General features: G+C 42.0%; 1 protein-coding gene across 4 annotated transcripts in view; it reads right to left on the reverse strand.

Moving 5' to 3' along the window:
• Positions 1 to 16,989, reverse strand: part of LOC109864460 (myelin basic protein) — a 64,855-nt gene extending 47,866 nt beyond the window's left edge. For all 4 annotated transcript variants that reach the window (XM_031792077.1, XM_031792094.1, XM_031792066.1 and 1 more), the window contains exons 1-2: positions 16,737 to 16,989; positions 3,309 to 3,367 (exon numbers count right to left, since the gene is read on the reverse strand). The gene's annotated coding sequence lies outside the window, so the exon portion shown is untranslated. The remainder of the gene's footprint in view (positions 1 to 3,308; positions 3,368 to 16,736) is intronic.
• Between the last annotated feature and the right edge of the window lie 2,966 nt (positions 16,990 to 19,955).

Below are 19,955 nucleotides of genomic sequence, written 5' to 3' on the forward strand. Positions count from 1 at the left end.
ACTAATCTTCCCCAAAAGGGTAAAAGCATCCGTGTTTGAGACATGATATCAAATGTGTAGGATGGTTGAGATGAGCTCAACGTTACTGGACAGCTGGGTTCTTAGGGTGGGAGTGCTGAATGGGCTCTTGTGGACCATTGGCCCTGAGCAAATGATAGTATGAAATTGACAATAAACTGATTCGCACGAATGTATGCTCTCACTACTGTAAGTCTCTCTGGATAAGAGCATCTGCTAAATGACTAAAATGTCAAATGTAATTCATAATAATCTTCCCAATAGTCCATTCATCCTTACAGAAGGAAATGGGACACTGACCCTGCGTTCGTCTCTGTGTATTGTGTGAGGTGGGTGGGATGAAATGTGCCATTGAATGGCCTAACATAACGCATCAGATATCGCCATGGCAACATATATGCCCGCCAAGAGTGAGAATTTCATTGGTGGGATGTCTAAACAACCATCTGTCAATACATGTATCGTGCCACGGAGATAGTGCTTTCCCCTTCACATTTTGATGAACAAACACACCAATGTCTCTTCAAGAGTAAGTAACAACACTGTATCCTCCACAGCTTTACAGTTTAAAGATCTGTTTTATCATTATGAGCGAGCAGTTTAGATTTACATAGGGGTCCCAACCCATGGCAATGATAAGCAAGGAAATGGCATCTTTCTGAGGTGTAACAACAGGGTGATATTCTAAATGAATGTGAGTTGGGAATCAGTCCATCACCAGAAGTGTTCTAATATTCGTCAGTTTGTCATTTGAAAAACCTTGTTCTGATTCTGTGGCCCCCGAACAAGACAGGGCTACGAATCTGCTGAAAATGATGAATCAAAAAGATACTGTACATCATATCCGACATTAACCTGAAACGGCCTAGTTATATAACCAGGCTAGCTCCTGAGACCTGACCTGACATAACCTTTCCTCCTCTATAGCAGGCAAACTTTGTCATCACTTACTGAAATCCCAGTGTCCTGACCACCCAGGCACACTCTGATAGTAGCTAATCAACCACTGCCTGGCAACAACGCCAGTCCACCACTCTAAGATCTGGCAAGTCGATAAGAAGACTCAGCGGCTCCGAGTCGCAACACTCCCACTAATAACTCCCCGCCCCACCTCTCTCAGGACTGGACTGCCCATAAAGAAAATCATCTCCCCAGAAGCATGGAGAGAGAGAAGCAGTGGCAGAAAAAAGAGGGAGTGATTTTTTAAAAATAGCAAGGGTGTCAAGCTCATTTTGCCCTGAGCGCCGCATCCGGACCTCACCAAGGTCTGGAGGTCCGCACTTACAATTTATTTTATTTCCTCGCTGTCAAAAGTTATTAAAAAATATTGTCCTCTTATCCATCGATTTTGGAATTTTCGATGCTCCCTGAATGTCTAGGTTTAGTTTCGATTAATTTTAGCAAGCTTGACAGAGTGAAAAGTTCACAAATACAGGTCCATTATTATTTCCAATTAAATATTATGAAAATGTGTAATATGTATGTGTAAACAGCTTGGGTTCTGGTCAAAAGTAGTGCACTACATGAGGGAAAAGGGTGCCACTTGGAATGCAACCTTTGTCTGGCATCCATTTGAGTGTTACATTATTCAAGTGCCGAGCCAGACTCTTTTTTGAAACCATTTTGTATTTTTCAGAGTGCTTCAAATTTGATTGAGAGCTTCTGAACTCAGAACTCTGACGTACGACTGCATGACTAAGCTGCAGCAGGGTCCAAAGTTCTGCCTCACCTCCCTGATGAAGGCTTAAGCTGTGAATGACATAAAAGGCTCCAGAGTCTACAATCACTTTGAACTTTACCATTATCAGTATTACGCCCACAAAAAACTACCAAAAGGATCAAAACGTATCTTACACACTATGCACATCTATGTGCACTAAAAGCGTGTATATTGTGTATGATCCTGTAGTGCTGAGCGATTAATGCTTTTAAATTATTTATATTTCAATATTTTTTTTTAAACAATAAATGCATTATGTGGATTCATTGCTGTGACAACACAGAATAAAACAATTGATTGGTAGTGACTGCCCATTACTATCACTTCTCAGGCTCTAACCATCATTTACTCACATTACTTTGGTTGTTTATGTATGATGATGATGATATCTCATTAACACAACCCAATGACTGCCCATTACTATCACTTCTCAGGCTCTAACCATCATTTACTCACATTACTTTGGTTGTTTATGTATGATGATGATGATATCTCATTAACACAACCCAATGACTGCCCATTACTATCACTTCTCAGGCTCTAACCATCATTTACTCACATTACTTTGGTTGTTTATGTATGATGATGATGATGATATCTCATTAACACAACCCAATGACTGCCCATTACTATCACTTCTCAGGCTCTAACCATCATTTACTCACATTACTTTGGTTGTTTATGTATGATGATGATGATATCTCATTAACACAACCCAATGACTGCCCATTACTATCACTTCTCAGGCTCTAACCATCATTTACTCACATTACTTTGATGATGATATTATCTCATTAACACAACCCAATGACTGCCCATTACTATCACTTCTCAGGCTCTAACCATCATTTACTCACATTACTTTGGTTGATAATGTATGATGATATTATCTCATTAACACAACCCAATGACTGCCCATTTCTGCATATCCTCTATTCATAAACCATCCTTAATTCACATGACTTCAATAAAACATTTCAGTTGTTGTGTACATATACAAAAATCTAGATATATTTGATGATTTACTATTTTATTTCAAGTCATTATCTAATCTCTGCTCAGGCAGTAGCCAGCCATCTACCTCTGTTCCCCAACGAGTTATCCTTCAGGCTAGTAGGCTAGCCTAGCTGGCTAACTGCCGGCTGTCTGACAAAATCACTGTTTCAGCAGTTCTTCAAAGTTGATTTTAAGACGGCTAAATAACACCTATGAATCTCTAAGATGCATTAGGTAGAGACAACCTAAGCAACTGCTCTCTATCCCTCTCGTGTCTCTCTATCGCTCTTCCACTGGATTGGATTGGATTCTGGTCATTGTAGTTAATTACCACATTTACTTCATTTAACTATGATGAGTTGGACAACGTGTCCCAGAGAGTAATCTCTCTAGAGAAACGGCACAAACGGCGCGTTGAGCGCACAGAAAACAAATAATTTAACTGATGTTGGTCAATTACTTAAAAAAATACAAAAATGAAAATGAACCAACATTTCGGTTAATCGCTGAGCACTAATGTCCTGTATACTTGCACAAAATCATGCATTCATACACTTCCAACTGAGACGCTTACCTTGCTCTGCGGCTGTGGCTCGCGTTTTCCTAGATGCTGTCCCATTTTGTCAACAGAGACTGTGGAGAAAAGAGAAGAATGGTATCAGACCCATCTGGAAATACAACACTCCTTTAAATCAGAGACTCTCTGCTGCCACTGAAACCGAGAGAGCGGACATTAAAAAAAAAGAGAAACACTACTTCATAAATGACATAAATCCCTCTTCCTCCATTCTCCACCCCACCATCCCCCAATGCACCAAGAACCAACAAAATTAACAAAAGAGGGATTAAAAGAGAAAAATAAAAGGAAAACCAAAAGATCACGCAAAATAAAAACACATCAAGGAAAACTCTAATGGAAACAGCAAGGCCAACTGTATACGTTTCAGTGCATGTGTGGCACTATTTACCTGTGTGTGTGCGCGTGTATGTGTGTGTGCGCCCGTGTGTGTCACATGTGTGCGTTTGAATGCGAGTTTGTGTATATGCATGTGTACAAGCACCTGCGCAGCATCAGTCTCAGGCAAACAGGCATAGTGTCATTCAAAACCTATTCTTTTTTTCTCTTTTTTTAAACTTTATTTTAGACTAATATCTTTGACTGTCATTCTAACCCCGGCCCAGCAACTCCACTCCCACTTGTCTCCAGTTCCACATCCCGACCCTCAGTTTCCTTCAGCCTATCCCACCCATCTCTGCTGACCACCCCCTTTGGATTTCTTCGTGCCATATATCTTTCAACTACGCTGTGATGTTTAACATACAATTTGAATCTAATCGAATAGAATCCACAGATTGCGAGTTGAAGATAAATACTTTCACTGATAAGAGTTTTTGTATATTAGTAACTGACTGACCAAGTTTCTCCAGGTCTTCAAACAATGCTACTTCTAGGGTCAATTTTAGATCAATGTTATGCATTTTCAGCCATTCCTGAACCTGAGACCAGAAACAGGATACCTGAGGGCAATACCAGAACAAATGGTGTATTCATTATGTATCCTCACATCAAAATCTCCAGAGCTGTGATGATTGTATGCCACAAATATTCAACATTTTGTTGGTGACAAGAATTCTGTACAATAATTTTAGCTGAAAGGCAGGAAGTCTTGAATCTTGTGTCGTTTTAAAAATCAACTCATACACCCTGTGCCATGGAATGAGTACATCAACAATCACTTCCCAGCTATTTTGCAATCAGTATGGCACAGCTGTCAACATCCTGGTCCTCAAATGAAACTATTTTTTTTCTACTGTGTTATTGACTTGTTAATTGTTTACTCCATGTGTAACTCTGTGTTGTCTGTTCACACTGCTACGCTTTATCTTGACCAGGTCGCAGTTGCAAATGAGAACTTGTTCTCAACTAGCCTACCTGGTTAAATAAAGGTGAAATAAAAAGAAAAGGCGAGGTCAGTACAGGTGCATCAAAGCTGGGACCGAGAGACTGAAAAACAGCTTCTATCTCAAGGCCATCAGACTGTTAAACAGCCATCACTAACATTGAGTGGCTTCTGCCAACATACAGACTCAAACTCTAGCCACTTTTATAATTAACATTTGGATGTAATAAATGTATCACTTGTGACTTAAACAATGCCACTCTATATAATGTTTACATACCCTACATGACTCATCTCATATGAATATATACTGTACTCTATACCATCTACTGCATCTTGCCTATGCTGTTCGGCCATCGCTCATCCATATATTTATATGTACATATTCTTAATCATTCCTTTACACTTGTGTGTGTATAAGGTAGTTGTTGTGAAATTGTTAGATTACTTGTTAGATATTACTGCATGGTCGGAACTAGAAGCACAAGCATTTCACTACAGTCGCATTAACATCTGTTAACCATGTGTTTGTGACCAATTGATTTGCCACTTGCCTCCTCCATTTTTGGGGTAATGCTTTAATCAGTTGGTTGTAATGGTTGGATTTTTGTAGACCTTCCTATACAATTCCGATAACTCCATAAAACACAGCTCTACCATTCCAATTTACAATATAATTTAAAAACAAAATACCCATCATCTTTTCCATAAATACAGGTCTTATCAACCAGCAAATTTGAGTTCAACCATAATATCTGTTCTATCTTTTCCTGGGGAATGAAATTTCAAATTGTAAACAGCTCTGCAATGCTAGTTTGAAAAAGATTAATTAATTGAAAATCAAACATGGCAATTTGCACAAAGGCCATTTTTAAACAATGGATGAGCTTTTCTTAGTAATCTACTTGAGAACCATTTTGGGTTAAAGTAAAACTTTTGAATGAGTGAAGCTTTTAGAGAGAGGTTCAGTGCTTTTATATTTAATCATCTCAACCCACCCAGTTCATATTCATTATAGAAATAGGCACACTTTATCTTGTCATAATTAGGTTTTAGTCCAGAGGCCAGAAAAAAAATGTAGAATTAAATCAATTGGATATGTCTCCTGTAATAACATCGATCAAATTGACAAGGTAATGAAGAATAAATCCTGCATCAATGCTCCAATCTCATCTTTACCTTCACAAAAAGGTCAAAATCTTAAAGCCCTCATGCCGAAACAAATTACCACATGAAACATTGAGCAGAACAGTCTGGAATTAGAGACAAAACCACGGACTGAGCGGCTGATGAAACTTTTCTCATTGTTCTGGCAGCAAGGGAGCACTGTTTACCGCACATTTCAGATAATACACTTCCGGTGTCTCAGAGAGCGAGATCCTGATTAAAAACACACTGAGCGTGGTGCCCACACTATGCTCGATAAAGCATTAGAATATATCCCAGATCTCGGGGCCTGTACGCAAGGGGGTTGGCACAGTCCTAACAACTGAGTGATGCTTTTGGACAATTCAATCATGAGAAATAATGAGCGCGCTGAAACACTTCATTTACTTGTAATGGCATTCATTGAGTGAATCCGAGATGTGATCCGTGTGTGCTGGGAGCTATGATGCATTTTTGTTACATTGTCTTTTGCTGGGACTGAATTGCAGCCCTACTTGTGTGACAGTAGGCTACACAGGATGAGAGATGAGTTTTCTGTCACATGGGGCTTCAAATGGGTTCGGATATCATCCTGTAATAGGGAGCTGTTTCCATTGGCTATAGCATTCACAGTGGGGAGGTAGGGGGCAGGCATAAATGCATGGATCTGCACTAGATATAGGCCTACCTACCCCATCGGAATGCAAAATATAAGCTTGTTTCACTCCAATGTTTGTTAACAATGTACAGTTGAAGTCGGACATTTACATACACCATAGCCAAATACATTTAAACTCAGTTTTTCACAATCCCTGACATTTAATCCTAGTAAAAATTCCCTGTCTTAGGTCAGTTAGGATCACCACTTCATGTTAAGAATGTGAAATGTCAGAATAATAGTAGAGGTTATTATTTCAGCTTTTATTTCTTTCATCACATTCCCATTGGGTCAGAAGTTTACATATACTCAATTAGTATTTGGTATTATTGCCTTTAAATTATTTAGCTTGGGTCAAATGTTTCGGGTAGCCTTCCACACGCTTCCCACAATAAGTTGGGTGAATTTTGGCCCATTCCTCCTGACAGAGCTGGAGTCAAGTTTGTAGGCCTCCTTGCTTGCACACGCTTTTTCAGTTCTGCCCACAATTTCTATAGGATTGAGGTCAGGGCTTTGTGATGGACACTACAATACCTTGACTTTGTTGACCTTAAGTCATTTTGCCTCAACTTTGGAAGTATGCTTGGGGTCATTGTCTATTTGGAAGACCCATTTGCAACCAAGCTTTAACTTCCTGACTGATGTCTTCAGATGTTGCTTCAATATATCTACATCATTTTCTCTCCTCATGATGCCATCTATTTTGTGAAGTGCACCAGTCCCTTACTGCAGCAAAGCACCCCCACAACATGATGCTGCCACCCCCGTGGGATGGTGTTCTTTGGCTTGCAGGCCTCACCCTTTTTCCTCCAAACATAATGATGGTCATTATGACCAAACAGTTCTAATTTTGTTTCATCAGACCAGAGGACATTTCTCCAAAAAGTACGATCTTTGTGCCCATGTGTAGTTGCAAACCGTAGTCTGGCTTTTTTTTTATGCCAGTTTTGGAGCAGTGGCGTGTTCCTTGCTGAGGGGCCTTTCAGGTTATGTTGATATAGGACTAGTTTTACTGTGGATATAGATACTTTTATACCGGTTTCCTCCAGCATCTTCACAAGGTCCTTTGCTGCTGTTCTGGGATTGATTTGCACTTCTCGCACCAAAGTGCGTTCATCTCTAGGAGTCAGAACGCGTCTAATTCCTGAGCGGTATGACGGCAAGCAAGCAAAGAGGCACCGAGTTTGAAGGTAGGCCTTGAAATACATCCACAGGTACACCTCCAATTGACTCAAATTATGTCAATTAGCCTATCAGAAGCTTCTAAAGCCATGACATAATTTTCTGGAATTTTCCAAGCTTTTTAAAAGGCACAGTCAAATTAGTGTATGTAAACTTCTGACTCACTGGAATTGTGATACAGATTATTTCACTTATAATTCAGTGTATGTAAACAATTGTTGGAAAAATTACTTGTGTCATGCACAAAGTAGATGTCCTAACCGACTTGCCAAAACTATAGTTTGTTAACAAGACATTTGTGGAGTGGTTGAAAAACGAGTTTTAAATGACTCCAACCTAAGTGTATGTAAACTTCCGACTTCAACTGTAAATGTAAAGAAACACTGTATGGCCTCAAAACATGGTAAAACTATAAATTTTTATGAAATGGATGGGCAGCCCTTGAATCAGGAGCTCTGTCTATGAATTTGAGAGTGGTTACTTTTCTCCAGCCCCATCCCTCAGCTTTTTCCCCAAAAAGTGGTAGAGAGATGCCTTACTATTATTATTATTTGAACGGCAGATTGACCCTTTAATAATCACAATATTGCAGCAGCAACAATCTCATAACTTTTATTTTTTACGAGTCCCGTGTAGTGGTTGTGATTATAAATGTGAGTTTAAAGTAAATGTGCGGGAACAACCTTTTCTCATGGACATCATCAAAGAAAGTTACAAGATGATTACCTCTGCAATATAGTGAGTATTACCTGCAGCATATACAGTATAGAGCAGATTAGAGCATTTTTCAGAGGCCAAATGTCGCCCTTGATGTCACCTACAGTATACTACCGCATATGGTTTAGGATTATAAACAGAGTACAAAGCAGCATCTTGATAGCCATTCAAATTCCAATTAAATAGGTCTTTCAGATCCAGAGCCAAAAAACTCCAGCTTTGTTGCTACGGGCCTTTTTGGAAGCTCATCCCACCACCAGAGCACACCGCCTGTCATCTTGAGAATGTCTCCATTTTCAAACAGACAGGTGAGACTGAAAGCAGCCATGATGCCTGAGTTATGGGTGATAGATTTCAGCAGACTGCTGAAGGCAAAGATAGGAGGAGTGTATGCGAGTTGCTCTGTGAATTCAACATTTCCCTTCAAAACAAAAAGAGGTCTTAGCAGATCAGAGTAGCCTGGTGATGGTTCCACTGTCCCTTTAAAAGGGCGAAAAATATATCATCACAATAGTTGGCAAGCTGGTTCGTTTACAGTAGGCGCCCAAACACATGAGTCTAACAACTACGGTAGTCATGCACAGCCACGACTTCAGTTAACTACAAAACAGAATACACGTTGGCTTCGGAATTAATCTGCTGTTACTAACAGAAAATGACATACTTTGTACAACTGCCATATAGCCTGAGCTTTGGCTAGCTCAGGTCTCTTATGGAGCAAGGTCCTGAAACAAGTTTGAATCCTTTCTTAAAAACAACACTCTCTGGCTCAATCATGTAGGCATGGTTACGTAGTTCAATAGCTTATAACCAAGAAAGACAAGACAACTAGGCTAGATGAAAATGTAACGCAGAAAACTAATTGACAAAAAAACTAGCAAACCAAAGTAAGACGCCGACCCTTCTGTTTGCTTTGCCATCTTTCTCCAGACTAGAAAGATTAAATGCATTCCTGGCTTTGCCTGTGAACAAGACCACCTTTCAAGTAACCACACCGAGAACGTGTTAACATTCTTCCCAAGGTTGGGAGTGTGAGAAACTCTGTGAACGTATTATATGCAAGGTTCTGGGAAACCAAAATAACACCCGGAGAATATCTATGTCACAAAAAAAAAGTGGTGAGAGTATACAGTACCTGGCCTTCTGAGAAGAGGTTTCCCTGAAAGAAAAATTACACAACCGGAGCCTGCGAGGACTTGCAAAACATGGCCGTTGCATAACAATAATAGGAAAATCTATGCTGTAATTAAAACTTCGACACAGCAGCCTCCAATCCAACATAATATGCACATATGCCTTTTTGCACATAGGCCTCTATAAGAGTCTATGACTCAAACACTTAGCAAATCAATGGGAGGTAGACTACAGGCAGGGGAAGAGAACATACAGAGACTGAGAGACAGTGGATGAGAATGACCCCCCCCCCCCCCCCCCCCCCAGGGTCATGAACCTTGCCTATTCTATTTGAAGGTTGTATGGGAGATACAGCACCAGGGCAGCATGCTAATTATAGGATGACCCTCCTCACATATAGGCCAGCACTCACAGCACTCAGCCATCAGTGCATATGAGCAATTATCTATAGTCCCTCTGACTAAGTTCTGCTTGTGTGATTACTCTGCTTCTGTCCGTTACCTAGGGCCATGAGACTCAAATCTTTTGATTTGGTCTGGCTGAGAGGCTTAATTCATGACAAAATACCTCATACACATTTCCTCATATCAACATACTGCATTCTGACTTGGTTGCCCATCTACGGTCAGTCGGATGTTTGTCTGATAGCTAATAGTTCATGTATTTTTATTTAATACTAGTCCCATAAGAAACTGGGGGTTTGTTTAAAATGTATGTTCACGGGCCTTCCAGGTGGCGCAGTGGTCTAGGGCACTGCATCTCAGCGCTAGCTGTGCCACCAGAGACTCTGGGTTTGCGCCCAGGCTCTGTCGCAGCCGGCTGCGACCGGGAGGTCCGTGGGGCGATTGGGCTAGCATCGTCTGGGTTAGGCCGGTAGGGATATCCTTGTCTCATCGCGCACCAGCAACTCCTGTGGCGGGCCGGGCGCAGTGCACGCTAACGAAGGTCGCCAGGTGCACAGTGTTTCCTCCGACACATTGGTTAGGCTGGCTTCCGGGTTGGACGCGCGCTGTGTTGAGAAGCAGTGCGGCTTGGTTGGGTTGTGTTTCGGAGGATGCATGGCTTTTGACCTTCATCTCTCCCGAGCCCGTACGGGAGTTGTATCGATGAGACAAGATTGGATACCACGAAATTGGGGAGAAAAGGGGGTATAATTGTTTTTTTAAATGTATGTTCACTCTCTATCCACGGAGGATGTACGGTTGAAGTCAGAAGTTTACACACACTTAAGTTGGAATCATTAAAATTAGTTTTTCAACCACTCTACAAATGTCCTGTTTACTAACTATAGTTTTGGCAAGTCAGTTAGGACATCTACTTTGTGCATGACACAAGTAATTTTTCCAACAATTGTTTACAGACAGATTATTTCACTGTATCTCAATTCCAGTGGGTCAGAAGTTTACATACACTAAGTTGACTGTGCCTTTAAACAGCTTGGAAAATTCCAGAAAATTATGTAATGGCTTTAGCGTCTTCTGACAGGCTAATTGACATCATTTGAGTCAATTGGAGGTGTACCTGTGGATGTATTTCAAGGGCTACCTTCAAACTCAGTGCCTCTTTGCTTGAAATCATGGGAAAATCAAATGAAATCAGCCAAGACCTCAGAAAAAAAATTGTAGACCTCCACAATTCTGGTTCATCCTTGGGAGCAATTTCCAAACGCCTGAAGGTAGCGCGTTCATCTGTACGCAAGTATAAACACTATGGGACCACGCAGCAGTCATACCACAGGAAGGAGACGCGTTCTGTCTCCTAGAGATGAACGCACTTTGGTGTGAAAAGTGCAAATCAATCCCAGAACAACAGCAAAGGACTTTGTGAAGATGCTGGAGGAAACAGGTACAAAGTATCGATATCCACAGTAAAACTAGTCCTATGTCGACATAACCTGAAAGGCCGCTCAGCAAGGAAGAAACCACTGCTCCAAAAACCGCCTTAAAAAAAGCCAGACTACGGTTTGCAACTGCACATGGGGACAAAGATGCTACTTTTTGGAGAAATGTCCTCTGTCTGGTCATACTGACCATCATTATGTTTGGAGGAAAAAGGGAGAGGCTTGCAAGCTGAAGAATACCATCCCAACCGTGAAGCACGGGGGTGGCAGCATCATGTTGTGGGGTGCTTTGCTGCAGGAGGGACTGGTACACTTCACAAAATAGATGGCACCATGAGGATGGAAAATTATGTGGATATATTGAAGCAACATCAAGACATCAGTCAGGAAGTTAAGGCTTGGACTCAAATGGGTCAAATGACCCCAAGCATACTTCCAAACTGGTGGCAAAATGGCTTAAGGACAACAAAGTCAAGGTATTGGAGTGGTCATCACAAAGCCCTGGCCTCAATCCTATAGAAAATATGTGGGCAGAACTGAAAAAGCGTGAACGAGCAAGAAGGCCTACAAACCTGCCTCAGTTACATCAGCTCTGTCAGGAGGAATGGGACAAATTTCACCCAACTTAGTGGGAAGCTTGTGGAAGGCTACCCAAAACATTTGACCCAAGCTAAACAATTTAAAGGCAATGCTACCAAATATTAATTGAGTGCATGTAAACTTCTGACCTACTGGGAATGTGATTTCAAAGAAATCTGAAATAAATCATTCTCTCTACTATTATTCTGACATTTCACATTCTTAAAAAAAAGTGGTGATCCTAACTGACCTAAAACAGGAAATGTTTACTAGGATTAAATGTCAGGAATTGTGAAAAACTGAGTTTAAATGTATTTGGCTGAGGTGTATGTATAAACTTCCGACTTCACCTGTAAATGACTGCTCTCCCATAGCGTAAGAGAGGAGAGCTCACCATTTTTAAAATGTACCACCTTAGAGATAAAGGCATCACAGCTCAATTCATAAGCCATACCTCCAGATCTCCATCTGAGAGTGATGGTTTTAAGTATCAACAGAAAAAGCAATCTTCCTTCTCTACAGTGAGAAACATAAGTATCCATTTCTTCTGCTTCCCAAACTGCGAGACCGAAACGGATATTACTTTCCTGCAACATAAATCGTCCTTTAGGGATAAAGAGCTATTTATGATTGCTGATGGAAGGAACTATGGATTATCCTGTAATACAAACAGTAGGCACAATACAATCAAGAGACAATGTGATACACTTCTCAAGTTTGACAGAATGAACACATATTCTTGTTCCCATCACTGGGTGTATACATTTTACAGGCTCAGAGAACAACAAACCTAAATGTTGCTATAAACATTTGACTTTCCTCCTCTTTGACACGTTATACTGGTCACTGTACCAAACACAGGGTCAGCGAGCACACCGAGTGAAGTAGACACTCTCTATTCGGAGTCAACTCCGGAGATTGGGAAAGACAAGAAAACAATTCACAGTGCTGCTGAGCAGTTTTCCCATGGGACTAAGATATCAATCTAAGATATCAGGGTAGAACTGTCCCATGACTCGCTCCCTCTAAGTCCTCATATCATCATTGTTAACTGGCCACAATGATAAAGTCCCAGAAGGTTATGCATGCCAGTAGTATCTCCCAGCTGTGTGTGGTCTCAGTAAGGGTGAGAAGCACTGCCCTGTCCATGGTGCTGAATGCAGACCAATACACTCACTCATCATCTCGGTCTCTCTCACACACCCCACACACATGAACGCACACGCAGACCGATTTCCTGTCATTATGTCAGATAACATGTGGGGCTAGTGTGGGTGTGTGGCTACTCCATGGAAATGAGCTAATGTACAGTTGTCCTTGTGGAAGGTGGACTAGTGCTTCATTTAACCCTCCAGGTGCCTTTGGTTGCCCAAGGGCTTACGTAACCCACTTGGAGAAACTCAGTGATACTAAGTCCCTGGTAGTGACACTAGAGCCAGGGTCAGAGGTCAACATCTGTCCTTGGAGAGAGCATCTGCTGTACAGCAACCAAGGTGGTGTTCATGAGGGCACAACTGAAGAATGTTATCCCTTCCTTGTTTCAGTACCTTTTTATTGCGTTTCGTGTCTAGTGAACATGAACCTGGACACAGAGTTGAATGGGAGAAAACTTTACTAGGAAGAGAGAGGCTCATGTTTCTCAATCTCTGTTTCTTATCGCTTTATGCTCTTTCACTTCTTCCTTTTCCCTCTATACTCATCTCTCTCAATTTCTGGGAAGAGAAAGGCTATTGTTTAAATCTCTCTCTGTCCTGGTTTCTTTCTCTCGATCTTCTCCTCTTTCACTACCACTCCTTCCTCTGAGCTCTACTCATCGCTCCCTCAAGCTCTGGGAAGAGACATCTGTGAGTGTTTGATTGTCCTGCTTGTGGGCAAGGCTCTGTCCCAATCCCCTTTTCACTGCGATTCAAGACGTTTTTGTCATTTTTAGAAGTTCACAGAAAGGATGACCGTAAACACCATGGTCACACCACAGTCCACTGTCTAAGTGCAAAATTTGCCGAAATGCCAGTATAGACCCCATTGCAGAATCACTGTGGTCCTGTTCTACGCAGCAAGCCCAGAAATGAGCGTCAGAACCGAGCTTTGCTTTAGGCACATTCAGTCAGCACTGAATCTATTGATGCGGACAGCTGTGTCTTTTACAGTAGGAAGTTTGGGCAGTTGTTCTCCGCTCCATAACATCTGGTCTTGATACACCATATGACCTGTGATGTTTCCACTTCCAGGCAGGGGCCTGTCCATCACTTAACTCTCATACTGCCACACAGTCTCTCCCAACCCCTGGGAAGAAGAAGCAGACACTGAATTCCCTGATTTCCCTGATATCTTAGAGTGATTTCTGGAGGACCTTCACAGCAGAGAAGTGTGTTTCGGGTTAGTAGTATCCTTGGGTTATGTTCTGTAGAATCCCCCAGAACAAATCTGAGAGTAAAAACAACCCTGATGCTTTTGAAGAGTGCGAGAGATTGCATCAAGTGGAATATCATTAGTCTTGTCATCAGGCTAAATAAGTAACATAGGAAGGCATTTAAGAGTACAGCGATATAAATCTCAGCCCTAAGGACCGCTGTCGATGTTTGTTTGTGTGTTCCCAGAGAGCGTGGTTTCTGGAGTGTACGTTGATACTCTTCCCCCACAGCTTACACAATCCACGGGCACCTGGGGTTCACCACTAAATTCTCATTCTAAACTTGGCACATGAAAATGATCCCTGCCATCTGTTTCTACCGCATGTTGTAGACACTACGCACGGTCCGACCACGCTTGGTGAACTCAACACGTCAGCCAACTATGCTGTCACCATCGTGGCTTTCTGTGTGCACGAACAGTCGAGTTGCAACCTCTCTTGCGTCACATGACGAGGTTCAAGGTGATATGAATCAACCTGCCTGAAAGCAACACCAACTGGCGCAGACAGGAGAGGAAGTGAGATAGACAGAAGGGAGGAAGTTGGTGAGGGAAGTTATCTTGGTGATTCACCTGCTTGCACAGGCATGCACATGCAGACACGTACACCTACACACACATTAGACACGTAAACAGGAGACTCTCTAACATACACTTCCGTGTTCTTTCCCACGCATGATAACATACACACAGATGCATTTACACACATTTCATCCGGAAGTGCATCCGTAAGCTACTTCATACCCCGATATATGCATGTCTAATATGGACCAGCTTGAGGAAAGAACTAGAAGACTTTACTGTTGCTCTGGTTTCGTAGAGAGCCAGCCATTCCCCTGGGTCTCTACAGCAGCAACAATACTATGAATAGTCACAAAACACCCCAACTTATATAAAAGGACAGCCTGAGGGTTATAGCCAATAGACACACTCTAAATCGTGTTCACGCAGAGTGTCAGGTGCGAGAAGGTGTGCTTTGTGAAAGGCAAATGAAGGAACGTTAAAGCATGTGACTGTTGAATGAACAGCGGAGCAATTTTGACTGACTGAGTTAACACCTCTGCAACATATTATGGAATCTCTTCCAATAACCTGGTTATTCAGTGGAAAATCTAGAACTATCGCTTTCCTGTCAATTCTGTTCAAAACTACAACTGAGAATGCAAAAGTTCCACTTAAGCACAATGGTCTCACTTCTCCACCACAAGAGAAGTACATTGTATTTTTTTGTACATAATAAATAGATTTTACAGATTCCCCCCTCTCCATTCAGTTAGTTAGTTAGTTAGGGTTAGTGATTTGTTCATTTGCTACTACCAGATGTCTTCTTTGAAAACAGCACTTAGAAGAGGACACATGTCGATGACGTAAGTCTGTCAGTTTGGACCTGGGCTATAATAGTATTTGACATGTTCTGGAAATAGTCCCAAAAGTGCACTGTGCACCCATCTGTGTCCAGTTTGACCCAGGTCTGGTATCATTTCCTTTTCTCCTCTATTGTATGTTACCAGTCCTGAAGAGAATTGTGGCTATAGGCTTTTCATTCACTAAATCAGTGGAGTTTAGATAGAAAAACCCACTCATGTGCATGTGTTTTTATTTATGGAACGTCACACATCAAGATAGAGGATGAGAATGTCAAATGTTTTTTTTCTGATCCGCATTTGCCTGGTTAGGTGACTAACCTACATGTAAACAAATAATTTCAAAGCAGTAAAAGGGAGTAGGCCTATGCGTTTCTGTTCGCTTGGTTCCTTCTCTGTGTGCAAGCTAACTAATTACATTGAAACATTGTAGATAACGCCAGCTCTCACCAGCTAGAATACAATAGGCTTAGATTATAACACAGCGGGTCCAGACTGTGGACTACAGGTAGGCTATATGATGTTAGTATTGTTTACATCTTCGTCAGCGACCTAACTAGGTTTATAATAGGGTGTTTTTTTCACGCAGAGTGGGCTGCTCTCTCCATCCACTCCTTTATGAAATAGTTCTGGCCAAGGTGCCTGTACTAGCATAATATTCAACTGAGAGTTGGCGTGAGCACTACTTGGAGGAAAACGTATTGTGACATTCACTGTGATAGCATGATGTGATCTTCGATCGACAGTGATAGTCTAGCCTAATTTGTTCTGTAGGCCTAAGTGGGGCTATAGAAACATATGCGTATTTTCAATAGGCATGTGTCGCTTTGTCAAACATCGAATAGAACTGATGAATAACACGACATTCCTCGCATCGTATGCAGGTCGAAACCCAACAAGCTCTTACAGACTAAACAAGACCACGTACATGTTTACTAAATCGGTTGATGCGGCAAGAGGCGCAACAAAACAGCTGTCAACAGAATTACAACGTATCCGTCACATGGTTGCGCGCTGCTACGACCACAATGTACTATTATTTGCGTTTCGTTTTCGACTGTCTTTTACATACCCTTCTCCGTTTAGATTGAATCAAATGCATCCACAATAAGAGGCTGTGATTTTGATGTGTAGTTTGTCTTCTCGTGGACAAGAACGTTTTTTCTTCCACGGGTTTGACGTTGTTTTCACAGACTGCCTTCGTAAAAAAAATGTATGTCTCGTTGCTTCCTGTTTTAGGTACAGTGCTGATTGTTTCTTCGGGGTGGGGCGGAATGTTGATACTCCGCAAAGAAATGTGGGCAAAAGAGCAGAGCATGCCCGTACACGCACGCACTCGTTATTGTGATATCTGTATTCTGTATCACGAGACACGTTCGTTCAAGGTATGTGATAGAGTGGTTGCTGCACTTGACAGTTAGTGAAGAAACCATATTTTGTTGTAAAACATGGTATGCCTGCTGCAATGTACTATATTTCTTTAAAAGGCAAAGCATGTCATTACTGCAGATAGGATAAGATTCATACACAGGCTTTGAATAAAATGGAATTGGACATTGTGAATTCTGTTTCTTATTCACATCAGTCAGGGCCACTAATTGCACAGTATTAATTGCACAGGAATTAAAATATTGTACTGATCCTCGCTATTTGAGCCACGTTACAATTCTCAACAAGGGAGTTAAAAACTCTAAAGGATCCGACCCCCCTTTTTTTTAAACACTGACATTTGTGGAAATGTGAAATTAATATAGGAGAATATAACACATTAGATCTGGTATAAGATAATACCATCATCTTTGAAACACAAGAGAAAGGCCATAATGTATTATTCCAGCCCAGGCACAATTTAGATTTTGGCCACAAGATGACAGCAGTGCAAAGTTTTAGACTGATCCAATGAACCCTTGCATAGCTGTTCAAAATGTTGTATCAAGACTGCCCAAATGTGCCTAATTTGTTTATTAATACATTTTCAAGTTCATAATTGGGGGACGACAACACCGATCCCGTAGAGGTTTTAATCCTATTGGTACGATGTGTAGGCTGTTTGCCTTTTACACCAGCCACCTGGGTTTGCTTTCCTGTCCCGTTGTTCGCTACACTGGGGCCAGAAGTAGGATGACGGCCGTGAGGCCATTGGAACGCACAACCGTACATGTGAGGGGGAAGCAGTCGGTTGAATCACAGGGACATGCCTTCCTGTTTGGAGGGTGCAGTGTAGCTATCTGAAGCATGTAATAATTGGTTAGAAACCTTTACAATCATATTGGCGCAATGAGTAGGGTGTTTGCCTTTCATGCCAGCAACTTAGGTTCATTTCCCTGCCCTAACGTTTGCTACAATGTTATGTACACTGAACAAAAATAAGAACACAACGTGTAAAGTTCCCCCCCCCCCCAAGTTTCTTAATCTGAAATAAATGATCCCAGAAATTTTCAATACGCACTAAAAGCTTTTTTAGATAATCCACATGACAGGTGTGGCATATCATATCATTACACAGGTGCACCTTGTGCTGGGGACAGTAAAAATAAGAAACTTTCTGTCCAAAAATGACGCAGAAAAATTAAGCCATGCTTTTGTCACTTCTAGGTTAGACTACTGCAATGCTCTACTTTCCGGCTACCCGGATAAAGCACTAAATAAACCAGTTAGTGCTAATTACGGCTGCTAGAATCCTGACTAGAACCAAAAAATGTGATCATATTACTCCAGTGCTAGCCTCCCTACACTGGCTTCCTGTCAAGGCAAGGGCTGATTTCAAGGTTTTACTGCTAACCTACAAAGCATTACATGGGCTTGCTCCTACCTATCTCTCTGATTTGGTCCTGCCGTACATACCTACACGTACGCTACGGTCACAAGACGCAGGCCTCCTAATTGTCCCTAGAATTTCTAAGCAAACAGCTGGAGGCAGGGCTTTCTCCTATACAGCTCCATTTTTATGGAATGGTCTGCCTACTCATGTGAGAGATGCAAACTTGGTCTCAACCTTTACATCTTTACTGAAGACTCATCTCTTCAGTGGGACATATGATTGAGTGTAGTCTGGCCCAGGAGTGTGAAAGTGAACGGAAAGGCTCTGGAACAACGAACCGCCCTTGCTGTCTCTGCCTGGCCGGTTCCCCTCTCTCCACTGGGATTCTCTGCCTCTAACCCTATTACAGGGGCTGAGCCACTGGCTTTCTAGGGCTCTTTCATACCGTCCCTAGGAGGGGTGCGTCACTTGAGTGGGTTGAGTCACTGATGTGATCTTCCTGTCTGAGTCGGCGCCCCCCCCCCTTGGATTGTGCCGTGGCGGATTACTTTGTGGGCTATACTCAGCCTTGTCTCAGGATGGTAAATTGGTGGTTGAAGATATCCCTCTAGTGGTGTGGGGGCTGTGCTTTGGCAAAGTGGGTGGGGTTATATCCTTCCTGTTTGGCCCTGTCCGGGGGTGTCATCGGATGGGGCCACAGTGTCTCCTGACCCCTCCTGTCTCAGCCTCCAGTATTTATGCTGCAGTAGTTTATGTGTCGGGGAGCTAGGGTCAGTTTGTTATATCTGGAGTACTTCTCCTGTCCTATCCGGTGTCCTGTGTGAATTTAAGTATGCTCTCTCTAATTCTCTCTTTCTCTCTTTCTTTCTCTCTCTCTGAGGACCTGAGCCCTAGGACCATGCCTCAGGACAACCTGACATGATGACTCCTTGCTGTCCCCAGTCCACCTGGCCGTGCTGCTGCTCCAGTTTCAACTGTTCTGCCTGTGATTATTATAATTTGAACATGCTGTTCATTTATGAACGTTTGAACATCTTGGCCATGTTCTGTTATAATCTCCACCCGGCACAGCCAGAAGAGGACTGGCCACCCCACATAGCCTGGTTCCTCTCTAGGTTTCTTCCTAGGTTTTGACCTTTCTAGGGAGTTTTTCCTAGCCACCATGCTTCTACACCTGCATTGCCTACCTGGGCCTACCTGGTTAAATAAAGGTGAAATAAAATAAAAAATAAAAATTGCTTGCTGTTTGGGGTTTTAGGCTGGGTTTCTGTACAGCACTTTGAGATATCAGCTGATGTACGAAGGGCTATATAAATACATTTGATTTGATTTGATTTAAAAGGCCACTTTAAAATGTGCAGTTTTATCACACAACACAATGCCACAGATGTCTCAAGTACTGAGAGAGCATGCAATTGGCATGCTGAGTGCAGGAATGTCTGTCAGAGATGTTGCCAGATAATTGAATGTACATTTATATGCCATAAGCCACCTCCAACCTTGTTTTAGAGAATTTGGCAGTACATCCAA

The sequence above is a fragment of the Oncorhynchus kisutch genome, linkage group LG2, assembly GCF_002021735.2.
Source record: "Oncorhynchus kisutch isolate 150728-3 linkage group LG2, Okis_V2, whole genome shotgun sequence".
NCBI lineage: Eukaryota > Metazoa > Chordata > Actinopteri > Salmoniformes > Salmonidae > Oncorhynchus > Oncorhynchus kisutch.